The following is an 18461-nucleotide window of genomic DNA, read 5'->3' as shown; positions in this document are numbered from 1 at the left end:
CTCAACTCCTAAAGACCTTATCCAAAGTCCATTAAAGCTGATGAGAGCCTTCCTATCGACTTCAGAAGGCCTCAGATCCAGTCCCCCAGGGAAAAGATCCTTAAACCAGCACATCCTTAAACGAAACAGGAGAGAACTTCTTGAAATCAACATCTCTCTATCAATATTGGTACCTAAAACCATACGAAGACACTTTACTTGTGAGTCCCGCCAGCCAGAGGTGGGGGGCGGGGGGCAGGGAAGAAGAAGAAAAATAAATTAAAAAAAAAGCCCTTGGGATACACCATGAGAAGCCATTACCTAAGATAAGCAGCTGAGTCTGAGCAGTGACCACAACAGCTAGAAGAGTATATCCTAACCTTTCTGTGTTTGTGCTCACTTCACTTGCTTTGCTTTACTGTACTCCCAGCTCTGCACTGAATACACTAAATGACTTGCATTACAGACTGCAACAAAGGCAGTTATACCCCAGTTTCATTAAGGTCTTAATGCAGGAAGGTACTTAAGCACATGCCTAACTTTAAGTACAAGGGAAGTCTAATTAACTTCAATGGGACTGCTCCCTTGCTTTAAGCTAGGCATGTTCTTAAGTACCTTGCTGAAACTGAGCCCAAGACTCCAGGTGCTACCATTTATACAAGTGTCATTAAACACAGAGCTAGTGTACTTAAATACACAAACTTCCTAACCCCTAAAACCAGATCATTAAATTACAGTACTTACTTGAAAACAGCAAAGGTGAGCATGTTGATGAAGCATCACATACAGTAACGAAGACAGTAAGCATCAAAAGAGATTAAAAATACCATATCCTGTGCACATTTTCAGCACTCCACCTGCAGTTTGTACGAGTATGTCGGTTCCTTCAGATTTCAGGTTTCCACAGTCAGAGACTACAGACTTCTGAAAGGCCTACTCAAAAGATCTTGATCCAAAAATAATACCACCTGTAACTTAGGTATGAAAGAACAAAGACATGAAACTGGAAATGGTTAGTGCCTCAGGGGGAAAGCAAAGATTGTTTGGGTTCCTTAATAGTCCTTTTTTGTACTTTCAAGCGTTTATGCTATTTTTCAGCTGTCTGAATTTCTTGTATTTTTAGTGCCTGTTTAATCGCCATCAGATAGAAGTTAAGCCACTCGCTGTGTGACCGCAGGCAAGTTACTTGACCTGCTTTTTACTCTTCTTATCTGGCTGTGTAATCCAGTGCAAATGGGAGCTCAGTGAAAGCTAGAAGCTGTGTGTGTGCTTTGCAGAAGGACTGGGCTAGTCTATTGGTTAGTTCATCAAGTGCTTTGTCAGAGTCAAGAAAGTATTTACTGGGGAAGGACAATCTGTCTCAGGCCAGGCAGGCTTTAATTCTGCCCATTCCCTGTGATATTTTTTTGAGCTGTGTTTCTTCATTAGTGGTTGGACTTGATAAGCTTAAAGGCCTTTTCTAACTTAAATGATTCAATAATTCATTAATTCCATAATTAAGAGTTGCACCACAAAGTCATGAACTGCAGATTTGGAGCTGCACAGGGGTTCCTACTTAGAAACCTAGGGTCTCAAAAAATTAGGTCTTCTTTCTCCATTCTCAATGCAGCTTACAGCTTGACTAAGGTACTAGAATAATTTCCCTGTGTGTATGTGGTTAAGAACCTGAAACTATACACAGATTGTGGCTTATTCTTGGCTATTTCTGTTTGGTAAATACAACTGTTAAATAAAGTTTACCTCATGCTCAGGACAATACGGAATAACTCCCTCAGACTAAACACCAAGGATTTAACCCACAGGGAATAGTGCACCTGAATGAGATCAGGAAAATTTGGTCTTTAGGATGAGAGGAGAGAGACAATAGTCAAAGCTAATTGATATGAATCTCATTTTACATATGGCAGTTAAATACTATGGTGATGAGTACAGAACTGGGTTTTTTTCTCCTTTCAATTGATTATCTGGTTATTTTGCTGAGGTCAGTAGCAAATGTCTCTGACCTCATCATTTGCTGAAGCAACTGTATTGTCACCAGCACTGGAGTGGAACATTCTTAACTGAACGGATTAAGAAAAATGGTCATGAAAGGAATGCTGAAATGCACTCAGTCTTTGGTAACCAAGACCATTACTGTATAAAATGAGATACTGAAAAGAGCGTTACACTGGACAATTGCTTCAAATAATCATTTGTTAAACATCATTCTACTTACCTGTTATTCTACCTACTGCTCCGTGTTGACTAGTTGGATGCTCTCAAAAATAATGAGATACTTGAAATTAAGATTTATTCCAGGAAAAAGGACATAGAAAGCATTTCTAGACAATCTTTCACAATGAAGAAAGATATGTATTTACAAAGTTATGCAATTACTCAAACAGTATTTGAGTATACTTTGAAAACTCTTAAAAGAGAAGAGGGGGAAAACCTGCTGGCTTAGTTCTTTTCAAAAGGAAAAGTGCTTTGCTTGATTTTATAAGCAACATGCTGTTCTGTTGTCAGCCTTTCTGCATCTGTTATATCATGGGTCTTGACAACATCATAGGCCAATGTCCCTTGTGATTGAAGTAAAGTATTAAATTTTAGTATCCAGAACAAGGTGATATTTCAAAGGCCAGGCTGTTATTGAGCTTGCAGGTGATAAGTCTCAAATTCTGAAATTCTGCATTTTATAGAGAAGCACAACTGCTGACTTCAAAAATAAGTTTATAAGAAACTGCCAAGCACAAATGAACAAAGTTCCCAATGCTCTGGATCTGATTAGTGCCAGAGGGTTCCAGGGCAGAGTTCAGATTACTTTTCTTGAGCTTCTCTGTGGCTTCTTCACTTTACAGAATAGGAAACACACGCTGGTAGTGGTGTTAGAGAGGATTATATTAAAATCAGGCACAAACCTTACCTAAGAGTCAGAGAAGTCCTGTAACTGAAATCTTTTTTTTGCACCAGTATTAGAACAACAGCATCATGGTTAAAATAATTGTATAATGCCATTGTAATACAGGTTAGGGAAGTAACAGTCAAGTGAGACTTGACCTGGAGTACTGTGTCCAGCTCTGAGGCACACAACATAAGAAGGAGCTACTGCAGTGAGTCCAGAGGAGGGCCATGAAGATGATGAGGGGGCTGAAACACCTCTCCTGTGAAGCCAGGCTGAGAGAGTTTGGGTTGTTCAGCCTTCAAAAAAGTAGGTTCCAGGGAGAGCTTACAGCCTTCCAGTAACTGAAAGGGCCTAGAAGAGAGCTGCAGAGAGACTTTTTACAGGGCATGTAGTGATAGGACAAAGAGTAATGGCTTTAAACTGAAAGAGAGCAGATTTAGTTTAGATACCAGGAAGAAATTCCTTACTGTGAGAGTGGTGAGGCAATGGAATAGGTTGCCCAGAGAAGCTATGTGTGCCCCATCCCTGGAAGTGTTAAAGGCCAGGTTGGATGGGACTTTGAGCACCCTGGTCAAGTGGAAGATATCTTTGCCCATGGCAGGGATCTTGGACTAGATGGTCATTAAGGTCCCTTCCAACCCAAACCATACTATGAAGTTTGATGATTTCCTGAGGAATACCCTGCTTGAGAAGTAGACTGCAAGAGTACAGACACCTCCTGGTTTCATAGGTGCAGAATTGTTAAATTTTCAGGCTGTAAACAGTAAATGCTAAAACATTTACCTTAGGGATCGTCAGGTTGCAGCTGTTGATCTTTGCTGCAGGGAATCTCCAGACTAAGAAGTGTCATACCTATCACCTGGAATAGATATACGTCCTGTCTGAATAGTGAAATCTACATTTTTTCCCCAACAGTTTCACATGTATGGAACTGGCTAGTGCTGTAACAAGAAATAATGTGAATTGCAAAAGGTGGATATGAAAGCTAGGTGTTTGGGTAAACAACCAACACAAAACACTGTGTTCACTTCAGATATGGAATAAACCAAAATTTTCTTTTCTATAAAAAGGATTTACGAAAAATCATCTTTCACACTTGGTCCCCACAAAGAGGAGCTGGTGGTGCAGCCCTTGACTTATATCATAGTGAAATCACAGGTAAATGCCAATTCCTTTCCTGAGCAAGATTCATGACATTGGGGTCATTCTATTCTGTCACCCACTATCAGAAGGACAGCAATTGCCTCATTGTTAACCATTTCATTCATTCCATCTTCCATCCAATGACTGCCATAAAAAATTCAGTTTCTATAAGGAAGATGGAGGGGGTTACAAAGGGCAAGAGAAGGCAGAAGGACAAAACCAACTTGACCTTGAAAATTAAGGAGGTAAATAATTTAACAATAAATTTCTGCAGGGAATTTCTGCAGAACTGAGCTGAAGTTGGAAAACCACAGAGTAAGCCCAACCATTTTGTCTGCTCTTACTACAACTAATGAAACATTAAATATAATACATAACCATTGGTGATCATATTTCATTTGATAATCCATTAGGGCCTCAAATAGTTCTCTGCTTTTTCATATAAAACATAATACTTTAGGGGGAGAGAAGCAGGCAGAAGGGGAAGAGTATTTGTGCTCACACTGTGTGCTGGCACAATAATGTTCTTCCTGCTGAACTAATGGCTTCATAGGGTTTAGGTCAAAGAGTTTAATGGAGCTTAGCTCTGGATGTCTCAGTAACTTCTTAGATTCTAAAACTAAACTACTTTAGTCTTAAAATACAAATGATGATGGTCCTAATAAGGAGACACATTTCCAAACAGATTTGAGAGTAAAATATATGATGGGAATGCTAAAAGAGATGATCTCTTTCTTCCAACTAATGCTGTGAAAGATGTCCGTTCCTTACCAAGGTGAATTCACTATTTCCTGCAGTTCTCCAAGGCAGAGGAGAAGGAAAGGATGTTTGTACTCAGAATGTTTGTTACATTTTATTTAGCCCCTGAGATTTAAATATATATATATTTCAAGAAATCCTGAACTCACATGTCTGCATATATTCTGCTTTTTTTATTATGTGCAACCTGTGGGAAGAATGCAAAGATCTCCTCATAACATTATATTTCAAGATGCAGTGTAAAATACCTTGCTTCTGTATCAGCCACAAATGTCACTTTGAAAAAAGTAAGAGATCTCTATTAAATGGTTTCCTTTTTTCAGACTTTCCACAGTTACCTTTCTCTAGCTCTCTAAAAATTTCTTCTCATAACATAGAACTGACATTACAAACCAATCTATTTGACAGCCCAGATTTCTTTAGTAACATAAATCTGCTTTTTCTGCCTGATTTTACTGCACACTGGATGCAGTATTTTATGCCCTACAATTGCACTTGAATCCGCCAACTTCTATAAGTTCCCTATTAAAGCATATTTTGTTGTTTCCAAACAATATCATGAAGGAATATCATGAGATGTCTTTCAACAAAAGGACAGAAAATCTTTCATCTAAAGTTAGTGAGGAAGAAAGAAAACTTTTTGTTCTCTTTCATAAAATTGATTGCCTTTTTTTTTTTTTGTCCCAGGTTGGAAATTTCTGACAGATCTGTGTAGTTTACTTGGTCAACACATAGAAAAATAGATATGACGGATAAGGAAAACAGCTGCTATAGCATCAGAGAAGAAATCTGTAACGTACCTTACCAATTTTGCACTGAAAGTTTGTGCTACAGCAATTGCAGTTGCAATTATGCCATCTGGTTTGATGGACAGAAGTCAGCTCTCTAAAAGGCTGTGGTTGTAGCAACAACCAGCAAGGTGCAGAAAGGGAGAGAAAGCAATATTTTGATTCAGTGCTTCAACTGCTGGATACCTCTAAAGAAGCATTGCAAAAGACTGAGGTAGGTAAACATAGCCCACAACTGCTCTGATCTAAGGAAAGGAGTGTCTGTGCAGCCTTTTCCTTGCAAGACCCCTGTTTAAATAGGATGCACTAGTTTTGCGATTTCTATTGCTTCTCTGATTATAGTTTGCTTCTCTTTTCACTTAGCTATACTGCCTCATGTGTAGAAGGGCACTGCCCGAGAGGTAAACAAGTATTCTGCTGTTTTACCATGCTGAAAACGGGCTGCACAGAATGTGCTGGCCACAGATCATGTACAGAAGGCATTGAAGGCTTGTGCAGAAAGAGGAGACGCTGATAGGTGGGTTAATTGTAAGCTGGAGCCCTTAACATCTAGCTAGTGTAGGCTAAATATGAGCACTAGGCTTGTGCAGGTCTGAGGTAATTTTGCTGGATCTCTTGCATAGGAGCAAGAGATTTTCCAGTTTATCAATATATGCTCTGCTTCGGAGCATATATTGCCTACTTTCTTGTGCCAGCTTTCATATGCAATCACCTAAGATCCTGCCAGCCATTTTCTTTTTCTTGAAACTCCTCGAGCAGCAACAGCAGATTTGGAGATTGTAACACCCTTGTGAACTTCTGTGAGTGAACAAAGACCCTGACTCCCTTTCCTTTACAGGGGCGTAAATTGGGAATGTTGCCACTCAGTTGCAACTTGAACAAAACTGCATTTGCCTCATACATCCAAGGAGAGAACTGGTGCAAAAGGATGAATAGAAGAAAGCAGAAGAGAGAAGAAGGGGAAGCCCATCCTTTCAGCTTCTGCCTTGGCTCCTCTCTGCAGCTGGTAACAGTTGATGTAAAATCTGCCTTTTCCAATAGGGAATTATCTACCAAATTGCATCTCAGGGTTCATTTGTTATACATAAAACCCAGACTGAAGCTTCTGCTTTGAGATTAAGCCAGAGAAACAGCCTTATGCTATACTTTCTTACTGTGTGCTAACAAGGATAGAAGAACATGTAACCTTTAGAGTGAAAAAATCTCTCTCTCTTCTTTGAAAATGCTATTGTTTTGAAAGACCTCAAAAATGTGCTAGGTACATTACAGACATATTAGACTGCTGTGACTCACATCTAAAGCAATATTTATGGCTTTGGATTTTTTTTTACTTTGTTTTGTTTCAGTTTTATCTACCAGTCCAGCATGATGTAAGCATACCTTGATCTTGATTTAAATATTTTCTTCCAGTCTTCACTGTCAGCTGTCCATTATGGGGATAATCTGAAGCCCAGTTTTGGGTTGGTGTGATGAGATAGCTGAGCAGTTTTAGTGACACAATATAGGGAGGTTCTTCTCCTCCTCTAATGTTTTGGGTTTATATTATTGTCAATTCTGTTAGCTTTTTGTAGTACTGCTCAATTAATAGAATTTCTTCCTTAAAAATACTTAGATCTGCCATATAGTGTTTTACTTTGGGGTCTGCTGTGGTTTAGGTTGGGTTTTTTGTTTGTTTGTGGTTTTTCTTTTTTTCTCCCCCTCCTGAAAAAAACCCACTAAAATAGGTAACAAAACCCTTAACTATACATAATTTTGTATTGAAGCATCATGGTTGAGATTTCTGAAAAAAATAACATCTTGTTGCATTGGAAATTACCATAGCTCTTGTAAATAGGTGATAAAGTTGCCTATCTCAGTGGTTATCAGTTTGTTCATGTGCATTAATTCCTTCTTACAGTGTGCTAACCCTCTATGGCCTAACAAAATTGGTAAAGATGTTGCATTTTATTTATATTTTTAAGAATATATTTGAGGATCTGTTTTATCTGTGTGTGTGTATAAATCCAGCATATAGACACAGCAGTGAGATTTCCTCTCCTGAAAGCTAGAAAGAAATAAAGAAAATGGATGCTAGTAAAAAATAGGGAAAAAAAATAAGAACAGCCAAAACAAAAAGGCAAAAAGAAAAAATATGATATAGCGATTGAATGCTGGAGAAAGTACTGAGCTACATATAACATCTTGACCATATATAAGAAAAGATCAGGTAAGTCCAAGTTAACTGACTCTTGTTGCAGAAATCCATTAAAAAGTGAAAAGAATCAATTTAATTTATCACGTTAAACAAATGAAAAAAAAAAAAAAACAGTGCCAGATCTAATACAGATGTTTTGCAGTATAGTGGGAAAATGAAGACATTTTTAAACAGCAAGGCTTGCAAGTCATAGTCTTGAAATGCTTAGATCAGGTGGCAGTCTCTGTTAGAAAAGCAAGCTCTGTAATGGTATTGATTGCTTCCAAGGCCATATTAGAGATGAAGACAAGTCCCAGGAGACAGGTTGTTGTCACCTTGACCTTGGGTCAGAGCTAGACCACTGACCCCTGACACCCAGGACTTCTGCACTGCACTGTGATATCTTTCATGCCTACAGACAAAGTCAGCAGGGGACATGTGTCGATGTGGCCCTTGCCAAATCAGAATCGACTGGCCTGTAGGAAGCTGGAGAGCAGCGGGAAATGTGGGTTAAAGTATGTCAATAATGTTTCACAAGAACAATTTCTCCCAAGAATTGTAGCTGTTGGAATGTTTTGACATTTATTCGGTAGAGAAATGTAGCATGTTTTGTGAAGCACTTCAAGAGAGCTGCTGCTAACTGCCGTGGTGTATTGATCTTCCTGTTAAATTGCATGGGCACACTTGGGAGATCATTGAGATTCAGGCAACAGGACAGAAAGGATCGGCTGCACCCGATGGTCACTAATGGTAATTGGTTTCGATCCTTGCACTTGAAGAAGCCACGATTTACTTGGTTCACAGATGAATTGTAGACACTAAATATTTTGAAAAGAAAATATACTGTGATTTCTTTTTCTCACGTCATTTACAAATTATTGCCTCCACTTCTGAATGTTTCATATAAAGTATATAAATCTACATGACTTAATATAATAACATGCTAAACAGAATTTCAAGGACTTCTCCTTCTTGTCTGTGAAGCTTATATTAGTGCAGAGCAAATGAACTTTCTGGTCCTAATATAAATGAGTTAATTAAATAATTATAATAATATTTAGCAGAATCTTAAAAATCCATCAACCCTCTTAAAGTCTCCCTATCATCACAGTACATCTTTCTTTACACTATACACATTCTTCTCTCTATCCTGTTTTGTTTTGTATCATCACAGTCTTAATATAATGAATGTTAAAAAGAAGTGTATTGAAGGTAACTACAAAAGTAGAATGAAGTAGGCAGGTATGGCTAGTAATGTAATACTGGATTAAATTATACTAGAATGAAGAATCTGATATTCAAATTGGATACTTATGTTAATATCAGAGTAAATTATTGCTACAATACAGGTTCTGATATGAAAATTGGAGTATACTTCCAAAAATGAATGCGGTGATAATGCTGCCAAAATTCATGCCATGCATGATTTTCAAAGCAGATTTTACAGGGCTTCTAAAGCTTTCTGCTTCATACAAGATACTTTTCTAAGTATATATACATAATTACATGAAAGTAAATATATTCAGTAAATGATGGCTGCTTTAATACAAAGAAATTCATATAGACTAAGATTCTTGGAAGAAACCAATTTTGTACTACTTCTAATCTGTTTCAAGTACACGTGTCCTTTATGATACATACCACATTCCTATGGTTTTTTAAAGGACAAAAGGATTTTCAGTTTTTGTTCTATGTTTTTTTCCCTTCGATTGAGAGGTCAGCAGTTTCTACAAACAGCTGAGTTTCATGCATAAACTTGCATAAAATATCCATAAAATCTATATAGCACTTTGTTAAATACAAAACAGCAGAATATAAAGCAACAACATATATTGTTTTTTTGTTAACTGAGATCAAAATTATGCCTATCTGGATTCTTTTGGTTAAAATGTAAGTAGATTGCAAATTCAATTACAGCTAAATCGTGAATTGTAGAATTTGTGTCATCCAAAACTAAAATAGAGAAAACAGAGAAAAATGAGTGTCTGAATGCTACTGAAAGTTCAGTATAATAGCAATACGGCATTTTCAATAGCTATACAAGTCTCAAATTTCTGAAATATTTACAAACCTTAGATAATGACAACCTCAGGATAAAATCAAGAAAACAGACGGTATACAGGAGATAGCCTGAGGCAACCAGTGATGAGGTCAGATCTATACAGTATGTGTGCTTTACATGAAAAAAGCTCTACTAAAATGTCTCTGTGTACTGTGTAGAGCTTTGGGATATAGCAGGTATTCACTAGGGGAAGGTAAGGATTATTTACTAGGATCAGTAACATGGAATTCAATATTAAAACCGACAAAGGTTATCATCTATTACACATTAAATTCACCACAGTTGTTTGACAACTCTCATAGCAACAGATTCCACCCTTAACAATTCAAAGCAATCTTTTAGATTAAAGTTCATGTGATCACTTTAAAGAACTATTCAGTGTTAATCAAGCAATATTGCTTCAGGCATCTTGTTTGTCTTTCACTTCAGGCTATTTGGTTGATTGCTGAAAATGCTGAGTTTCTCTGTGTGTGTGTGCAGAGCTGTGTGTCTTAGGTGGAAATGACAGGTGAGGTAGTGGTGGGGGGTGATATGGGAACCGATTGAATAGGCTCTGCAATAGGCATAAATAAAGTCCCAGTGGCCGATGGTTCTGTTGGGGTAGGATAAGAAGTATATTCTGCATTAATAATTGCCTAATTTAATTTGGTAGGATATTAACTAATGAAGGTATCATTAAAACATAAGAAATTCTTTAAAACACCTGATTATATATGCATAAATAATGTATACACACATAAATGATTATACCTATATATATATATATATATATACGCACATTCCTATATGCTTCTAATTTTAGAACATTGCCCAGGTAGTACTTCACACATTTTCTAGTCAGAGCTGTTACTCAAAGAAAAGTACTTCTCAGAGGGATTAAGAAATTGAACTCCAACATTTCATGGCATAGAAACCTTCTTTTTTTCCCTCGAGTTGTGCAGCATCTGCTTCAGGTATGTCTTACTCTTGATCTAACTATTCTCCAGAGGTTTAAAAGATGCAGTATCAACAACACTAACATTATAGAGAGGAAAGTCTAAAGATGCTGCAACTGTTATGTACTCTGACATCTCTGTTGGATACCCTAGAACATTTACTTGTGATCCAGTATCTGTGGTAGAGTTCAGCATCGTCAAAAAATTTGTCCTTTTAAAGGAAGCTTTCACTCTGCAGTGCTGCCCTAACATCTAACCAGGTGCTGAGTCCAACCTCAAGGTGAGAGACTGCTTGCTATGAGCACAATTAGTCCATTATAAGCTTATACAGGTAACAGTAGCAACTATTGCTATCAACACTGAAGGTAATACAAGTGGTAGAATGAATCCTCTATCGATGTCAGTGAGGAGTCCTGCTTGCAGGTCAACAGCATGACCCTTAGATAGGAATGAAAGATAAGTAAATCTACTGCAGCCTTGGAAGTGGATATTCCATCAAGATTTCTTCACGAAATAAAGTAGAAACAATTCTGCAATGTCTGAATTAATTTGTATGACTTAAAGAATTTCTGCACTCAAAACATCTTTTAATCATATTTTTTAATTACAAAATGTCCACTTGTTTGAAATGAAGCTGTGTGTAGGAAATAAGCATTTTTGAATAACCTTCTGATTCAAAAGGCTTGTAAATGAAGACTTTTTTACGTGGTCAAATATCCCATTTAGACATTTTTAATTAAAAAATTCCAAATTTGGATCCGGTCCAAAATAATCTTGTATTAGAGACTGTGCTAAATAAGAACTGTTTATAAACAATCAAACCCTAAAAAAATACTTTGAAATTACTGGAATTATACATGGTACTTTACGCAGCCACATTTTTCTCCTGCAGTTCATCTGTTTGCATAAGTTTCTCAACCCTGAGAGAAATCAGTTGCAGCTGCTGGAAATTTGGGTTGTTGGGAAAATACTGTCCTACTCAGCTGTCCTTACTATGATGGTTTCCAGGAGGAAAGACTTCAGTAGGAAAGCCCTCATATTTTGTATTTTGGGACTTTATCCAAAAAATCATGCTTTTCTTCTGCCCTTCTCACCATTTTTAGTAATAGTTTTCTGGGATCTGATAAAGAGGGATCTTATTTCTGAATAAAGTCACACACACAAATGAACACTAAACAAAACTTTTGGAATCTTTGCAATCTACTTGAAGTGTGAAAAATATCTTCCAAAGTGTTTAGTTGAAGATATTCTTCAGTGGGAATTCTTTAAGTACGAGAAATGAAATAATAACAATGCATTAGTACTAAGTCATAATGATGTGTACTTATTTTACTCTTTCCTCCTCTAGACTACCCAAAATTAACAAGGAAGCTGCTGACCTTGCCCTGCAAAAGTGTTTTCTAATGGTCAGATTCATTCTAGAAGACTTAAGGTTATTTTTTTTTTTATTAGGGTGTTTTATTTTAATGATGGTTTGAAATCCCTTTTTAGCCAAAAGAGAAATCCAGTTAACTGTGGAAGAAAATTCAAATCCTGATGATAATATCCTTGACAAGTCTATGCTTCTTTGGAGTAAATGAGATTTTACTGTGTTTTCTTTCATTTTCTCTTTTAATATTTCATAAGAATGAAAAATAGTTTCTAATGAATCACTGATCCTTCTTTTTTTCCACTTGTTATATTTTAAGCCATACTAAGAAACACTCCCATAAATGTACGTCTTCCCTTTTGTATCTTCCTGAGGAATTTTACAAAGATTTCTGTGGTCATCTCCTTTTCAGTTTGAATTGCTGCCTGATTTCACTAAATGCAGATTAATTCATGACACTTGGATTTTACTTTTTAAATTCCTTTAAAGTGCACATATTTACTTCGTATGTGTTTATATGTTCCAGTACAAACTATACATAAAATAAATAAAAAAGCATCAGTAAAGCTAAAAGTAGAAAGATGATTTATATCAAAGAGCTCTACATGGAGTGGCAGAAGTGCAGTAGATATTACAGAAGAATAGCAATGAAGGAGAAACTCATGGCTCTAGTTAACAGAAAAACATGCAGTCTAGATGCGCAAGTGCATAAGGCAAATATCATAAATACCTTTCATGCTTTTTTGGGAAATGCAGATAATTTAATGACTTATGACTGGATATAATCCTTATATCTTCAGGGGACCCAAGTGAAATCTTTCAAGTAAGTGAGCAAAGTTTAGAGGAACAAAAATATAGGCAGAGCAGGTAGTCCTATGTGCAAGGAATTTCTATATGTGTAATGTTTTGGTTTTGCTGAGAGTGCAGAGGACGTCTCATTAAAAGTTTATTAGAAATATCTCCCGTACACTTCCAGTTATCATGGATAATTCTGTCCATAATACCACGAAAAGACTTTGTCTGTAATTCCACAGGAAATAAACGAGAGTAAGAAGGATCTTGTAATACTTCCAATGTAGCTGCAAGCAGAGGGAGTTAAGCTATACTCTTAACTTACTAGCATGGATAAGATATTGGTGTTTCACAGGTCATCATAAAGGACATGTTCTCTTGTGACCATTGTAAGGCTTGTGGTAAAAATAAAGATGCCACTGTCATTTTGCTGTCACACAAAGGTCCTAAAGATGTGCATTGAAACTCCTAAGAGGAGTGTGCAGGATTTCTGAGCTCCTGCATATCATTCTGTAGCAGAGAGAGGTACAATGACTATAGGATACAGTATATTGTATCCTAAGAAAAAGGGAATAATTTTCTCCAAGCTCTCAGAATCAAAAGCTCTGATGATAGACTGCTCTGCATGCTCTGTATGTTTCCACATTAATCCCTGCAAGATCTGGACTGATAGATTGCTCACAATCAAACATTGAACAGAAGTGTGTCTTCCCAACAGGATGACTTACAAAGGTTATTCTAAACTGGCACGTCCAAAACACTCCCTATCAAGGGAAAAGAGATTTGCAAAATAGAGAACAAGGGGAAATTGTCATACAATCTTTTTTGCCTGACTCCCACCATGCCATGTAGACAATTTTATGGACTTTTTTTTTTTTACTGTAAGCTTCCTGCTACGACTGTGGTATGTGAAGATGACAGATGAGCTCAGTGTCTTCAAAATTCAAACACTTGATATTGTCAATGATATTCTTAGATGTTTTCAGTATTACTGATTTAATAGGTTGTATTCTTTTTACTCATTATGGGCAAGTCTTGCTTTGATTTTATCTTCTGTTGAATATCTTGTTCCTATTTTTAACAGTTTACATGTCCTTACAGGGGTAAAGAAAGGTATATGGGTTTTGACATAATTCTTGAGGTGAATAGTCACCCTTCATGATACATTGCTATCTTTTTTGAAGAATTTAGCTTAAGGTTGATGCAGTTTACTTTCTTAGACCTTTGAAAAGGAACACCTCAACAATACCATTTCATTAATAATGGGGTTATGGATAAGAAATGGTTATTTAGCTTCCTTTTAAGGATGTTAATATTTGAAAGTCTTAGAATGATTTTTCTTGCTATATTGTCAAAATGTGGCCTTTAATCTATGACTATTCCCTAAAATGGTACTGCTAACATGGAAAAAAAATCCCAGCTGAACAAACATTAATATTTATGAGCAATCTATTGGGCAAACACTACAGGAAATTGGTATCACTGAATATATTTGTACCACACGTGAACCAACCTATCTCCACCCATAGTTACTTGCAGAAAAAGAAAAACTTCTGAATTAACTTTTTATAGTATCTATTCATAGTACCTATATCTTGCTCACTCCTAGGACAATATGAGAGAAAGGTCTACTAATGGAAAATTTATGTGTGATTTTCTGAAGAAGTAGAGTTTGTCTGAATTTCTGAAGCAACAGTGGTTTTAGTGGAAGCAGACCTCTGCTGGAAACATTTGAAAATTCTGCCATCATGCTTTTGGATAGGAACAGGCAAATAAATACCTTCTGCTTACACTAATATCTCCAAAGAAAATTTCATTGATCTATTGCTCTGACTTGGATTAACTCATTATACCGGTGGAAAGATGCCAGAGTGCTAATAATATTGTATTTTTATATATAAACATATAGAAGAAAAATGGATGATAAAAGAGAATGCAGTTCAAAGGAAAAGACATGATGACTTTGATCTTTCCCACAGGTGCAGATCTATTTACAACAATGGGCTTTTCTGAAAGGGTTTTGTATTACTTGGATTTCCAGTATTAAGATCTTTTTTTCAGTTGAAACCATTCAGATTGGAATACTGAATCTTGATTTAAGTATTTTATTATCTATTTAGCAAGAACAGGATTCTCAGACCAATTGGTGTAGCTAGTGATCCTTTTATCCATGTCTATCTGTATCAAGTTCAGTGATTTTAAGGTATATAACTGGCCCATAAATTGTTCATGCAAGGGTCAGAGAAGGAGAAGCTCAAGTTCATATAAACACACACAAATAAATATATTTTTATATAAATACACACATATATGTCATAATATATATACACGTGTTCACGTTTCAGTGGATGAGAAGATCAGGAAAATATTGGAAAGAAAGGGGTAAGAAAGTACACATTTAAATTTCCATGATCTCTCACACACATACACATCTGCATCCCTTATATCAAAGAATCTTTAGGCCTCTAAGTCTAATATTAAATCCCATGTCTCTGTGACTAACATGCTGAATGTACCTTCAGGCTTTCCCTGATTGCTCATTCTGTTGAAAACAGCTTTTGGGCTGCAGTTAACTGTCCCATTTGGAAAAATAAAGGAAAACCTCTAGTTTGCTAGTGTAGGGTAGGGTACATGCACATGAAGTCTGGGAAGCTCACTCTGGGAAGCTGTGAAGGTCCCTGCCTGAAGTTCCCGTATGCAACGGCACATGTCCTTCTAGGTAGTGTGGGTGACCTGGTCCATTCACCACCACTCATGCCCTCTATGTCCTCCATCCCTCATTAACAGGAACCCTTTCTACAAGCTGGAGGAGCTTTTCAACAAGGAGGTTGAGAGCTACCTGTGCAGAAGAGGGAAGAGGCACTATTCCAGGAGACATTTACAAGGCTGCCAGTATATGACAGTAAACTGAAACATGGTTCTGTGGATGCAAGGAGGACATCACTAGTATAAAAAAGAATGCTTTTCTCATGTTCTTGAGAATGGTGGTGCAACTCCTGATGTGGTTGCAGAGCTGAAGATCTTCTCTCAGCACAGAGCATCAGCTATTCAAGGACTTCCATCACCCTCTTCCACATCTTGAGCTTGGGAAGAATTGCACTTTGCCAGGGAATTGTGCCCAATGCGTAGGAAGCTATCTGACATCTAAGCATCTTTATGTGGCAGAGCTCCTATTTGCACCACCAGTTGCTCAGAAATTGTGGGATGAAGTTTTTTACGCAGAAAGGTTTACCATTCTGGCTATTTATTGAGGAACTGTCCTATATTCAAAATTGAAGTGAGCACTTTCAGAGCTGAACCTTTGCTCATTTTTGTTGACACTTTCACCTCATTGCGTCTTCTATCTTGTGCACCCATGCATCAGTTGTGGCTCTGTGCAGTCCCTACTACTGCAGGAGTGACTTATAGGTCTCCTACAGCCATGCAGAACCAGGCCTCTATGTTCTTCTTGTTAATTAACTGGTGAGGTAAATTCTCTCACCTAGAGAAGACTTCTGCTCTTCCTCGTTCTCCTCCAGCCGCAGCAATCACAGAACGCTTATCCACAGCTTGCAAATCTTGCACACAGATGCAGTGTGGTGGGCTTAGGGGATGTTTTTCTGGTACAAATGAAATACATATGCTGAAATGTGTTTGCTAAAGGTGATGCAAGGGTTTGGGAGACAGGCAATGTGTGAAGTGATGCATGAAGTGCAATATGGTCATAGGCTGCTGTTCAGGCACCTTAAATGCCCAATTCTTTTCATCGAAATAGCTTTAATGAAAACTCAAAAATTTGAAATTTTAATTTAATTTTTAAAAACAATTTTCTTTTCTTTTTTTTTTTTTAAATTAAAAATCTCCTTGGAAAATTATGATTTCAGCCTAGTTGTTTTTGTCAAGAGCCCTTGGAGAATGAATTTAAGTTTAGTTCTATTACACTTTCTAAGCTTGGCTCTTTACACCTTACATTGCAATAAGATAGTGACTAGTTAATATACAATGGAACGTCAGATAATGCATGTGCATATCCATAAGCACAGGCAGAACTGTTAACACAGAGAAAGAATAATGAACAATAAATGAAAGCCCAGAGCACTAAATTCTGCACTTTTACTTACAACAATTAATGTATTACCTCATAGATTAACTGTTCCATTAGGCCCCTCATATACTTGGGTGTCATTGTCATCTGTGTAAAAAAAGACTAGCCTAAAAGACTATTTCCCTGTCTAAACAAATGAGTAGAAAAGCATATCCATATCACAGTGTTGCACATGGAATCAAACACAAGTGTGTGTCTGCTACCTTTCTTTTTATTTTATTTTATTTTATATGTATTTTCTCTGCTTGTTTCTTTTTTCATACACTTTTTGTAGCAGAGAATCTATTTTTGCCTTTCTTTTAACCCAACTCTTAGAGGAGATTCCAGAAGTAAATGGAAATGTAGTGTATTAAAAACAAAGTCTAGTTCTAGGAAAGATAAAATGTGAGTCCCACTTGCCAAAACTGTTGAGAAGAATTAAGTGTGCAAGTGTCTTCTACTACTTGCATATATATGACAACTAATATTTCTTAATATGGCAAATTCTAGCCATTGATACTGGAGTGTTACCAGTATAATAAATAAAAGAAAAAGAGGGGGGAACCCCAACAAACCTTTAATAACTTCTCAAATACAACAATAGCAACAATAAAGAGGAGTAAATTACATTTCTATTTCTTTTCTCCTCAGCAGACAGATAGCAGTAGCTCAGGCTGAGTAAAGGATTGTCTTCCATTTCGGCATATAATCCAGAATTCCCTGTTAAGAAGAGGGTAAATATTTAGTCATATATTATTGGTGTCCTTATCCCAATATCACTAAAATATTGTCAACATACTAGATATTTTATTTGATGAATACTGAATCACATTTTAGTGGTGTCAGTCAGAATAAAATTCACAAAATCAATGTTATGAAATTTGGAATGACAAGCCTAGTGAAAGTATGGGTCAGATTAGCATGTCTGGGAACAGGGAATTTCAGAAAGTAAATAACCAAACTACTGCATGAAGCGAATGCCATTAGTGGGGATAATGTTTAGGAAACTTTGTGGAAGCACTGAATACAGAATTTACTCATTTATGGAGACTATAGGAGCCACTAGTCACAAAACTTGGATTTGATATGACAGAAGTCCTCAATCAATCAGGATAAAATCATGGACTGAATTGTAAACAATTTTCATTAGATACTTCAGCCCCCTGTTTTCTTTTCTGTTTTGTGCCTGTGAGTCACTAAACTGCCCTGAACCCTCCTAACAGAGAGGAGTTTGCAGACTGACACTGCCTTCCCTTTCCCTCATTTCTCTGATCACAGAGACAGCCTCCCAGTGACACCATCAGCCAGTGAGCAAGAACTTTTGGTAGCAAGCCTGGATCTGGATGCCTTTACTTGTAACAAGCACTACACTATTCTCAACAGAGTCTACTGGATCGGTGGGAGAAAATGTTGCACAATGAGAATCCATTGGAATAGACCATTTGCTGGTGTTGTACAGCTAACAAAAGCACCAGAAACTTCTAGCAAATATGAAGAGCTGTATTTTTCTTCTTCAA

At 36.9% G+C, this 18461-nt stretch overlaps 1 long non-coding RNA gene across 1 annotated transcript; it reads right to left on the bottom strand.

The window, feature by feature from the left end:
• Positions 1–627: 627 nt before the first annotated feature.
• LOC113945477 lies at positions 628–3753 on the bottom strand. Its single transcript, XR_003527101.1, has 4 exons — positions 3644–3753; positions 3016–3222; positions 2195–2236; positions 628–1793 (listed from the first exon to the last, which is right to left on the bottom strand). It is a non-coding gene; the product is annotated as an uncharacterized LOC113945477 (long non-coding RNA).
• Positions 3754–18461: the final 14708 nt, after the last annotated feature.

This window comes from Corapipo altera, unplaced genomic scaffold (assembly GCF_003945725.1).
Source record: "Corapipo altera isolate COAL_440 unplaced genomic scaffold, ASM394572v1 0, whole genome shotgun sequence".
In the NCBI taxonomy this organism is placed as follows: domain Eukaryota; kingdom Metazoa; phylum Chordata; class Aves; order Passeriformes; family Pipridae; genus Corapipo; species Corapipo altera.
Note: the sequence above shows the minus strand (reverse complement) of the source record. Positions and strands in the feature narration are given on the sequence as shown.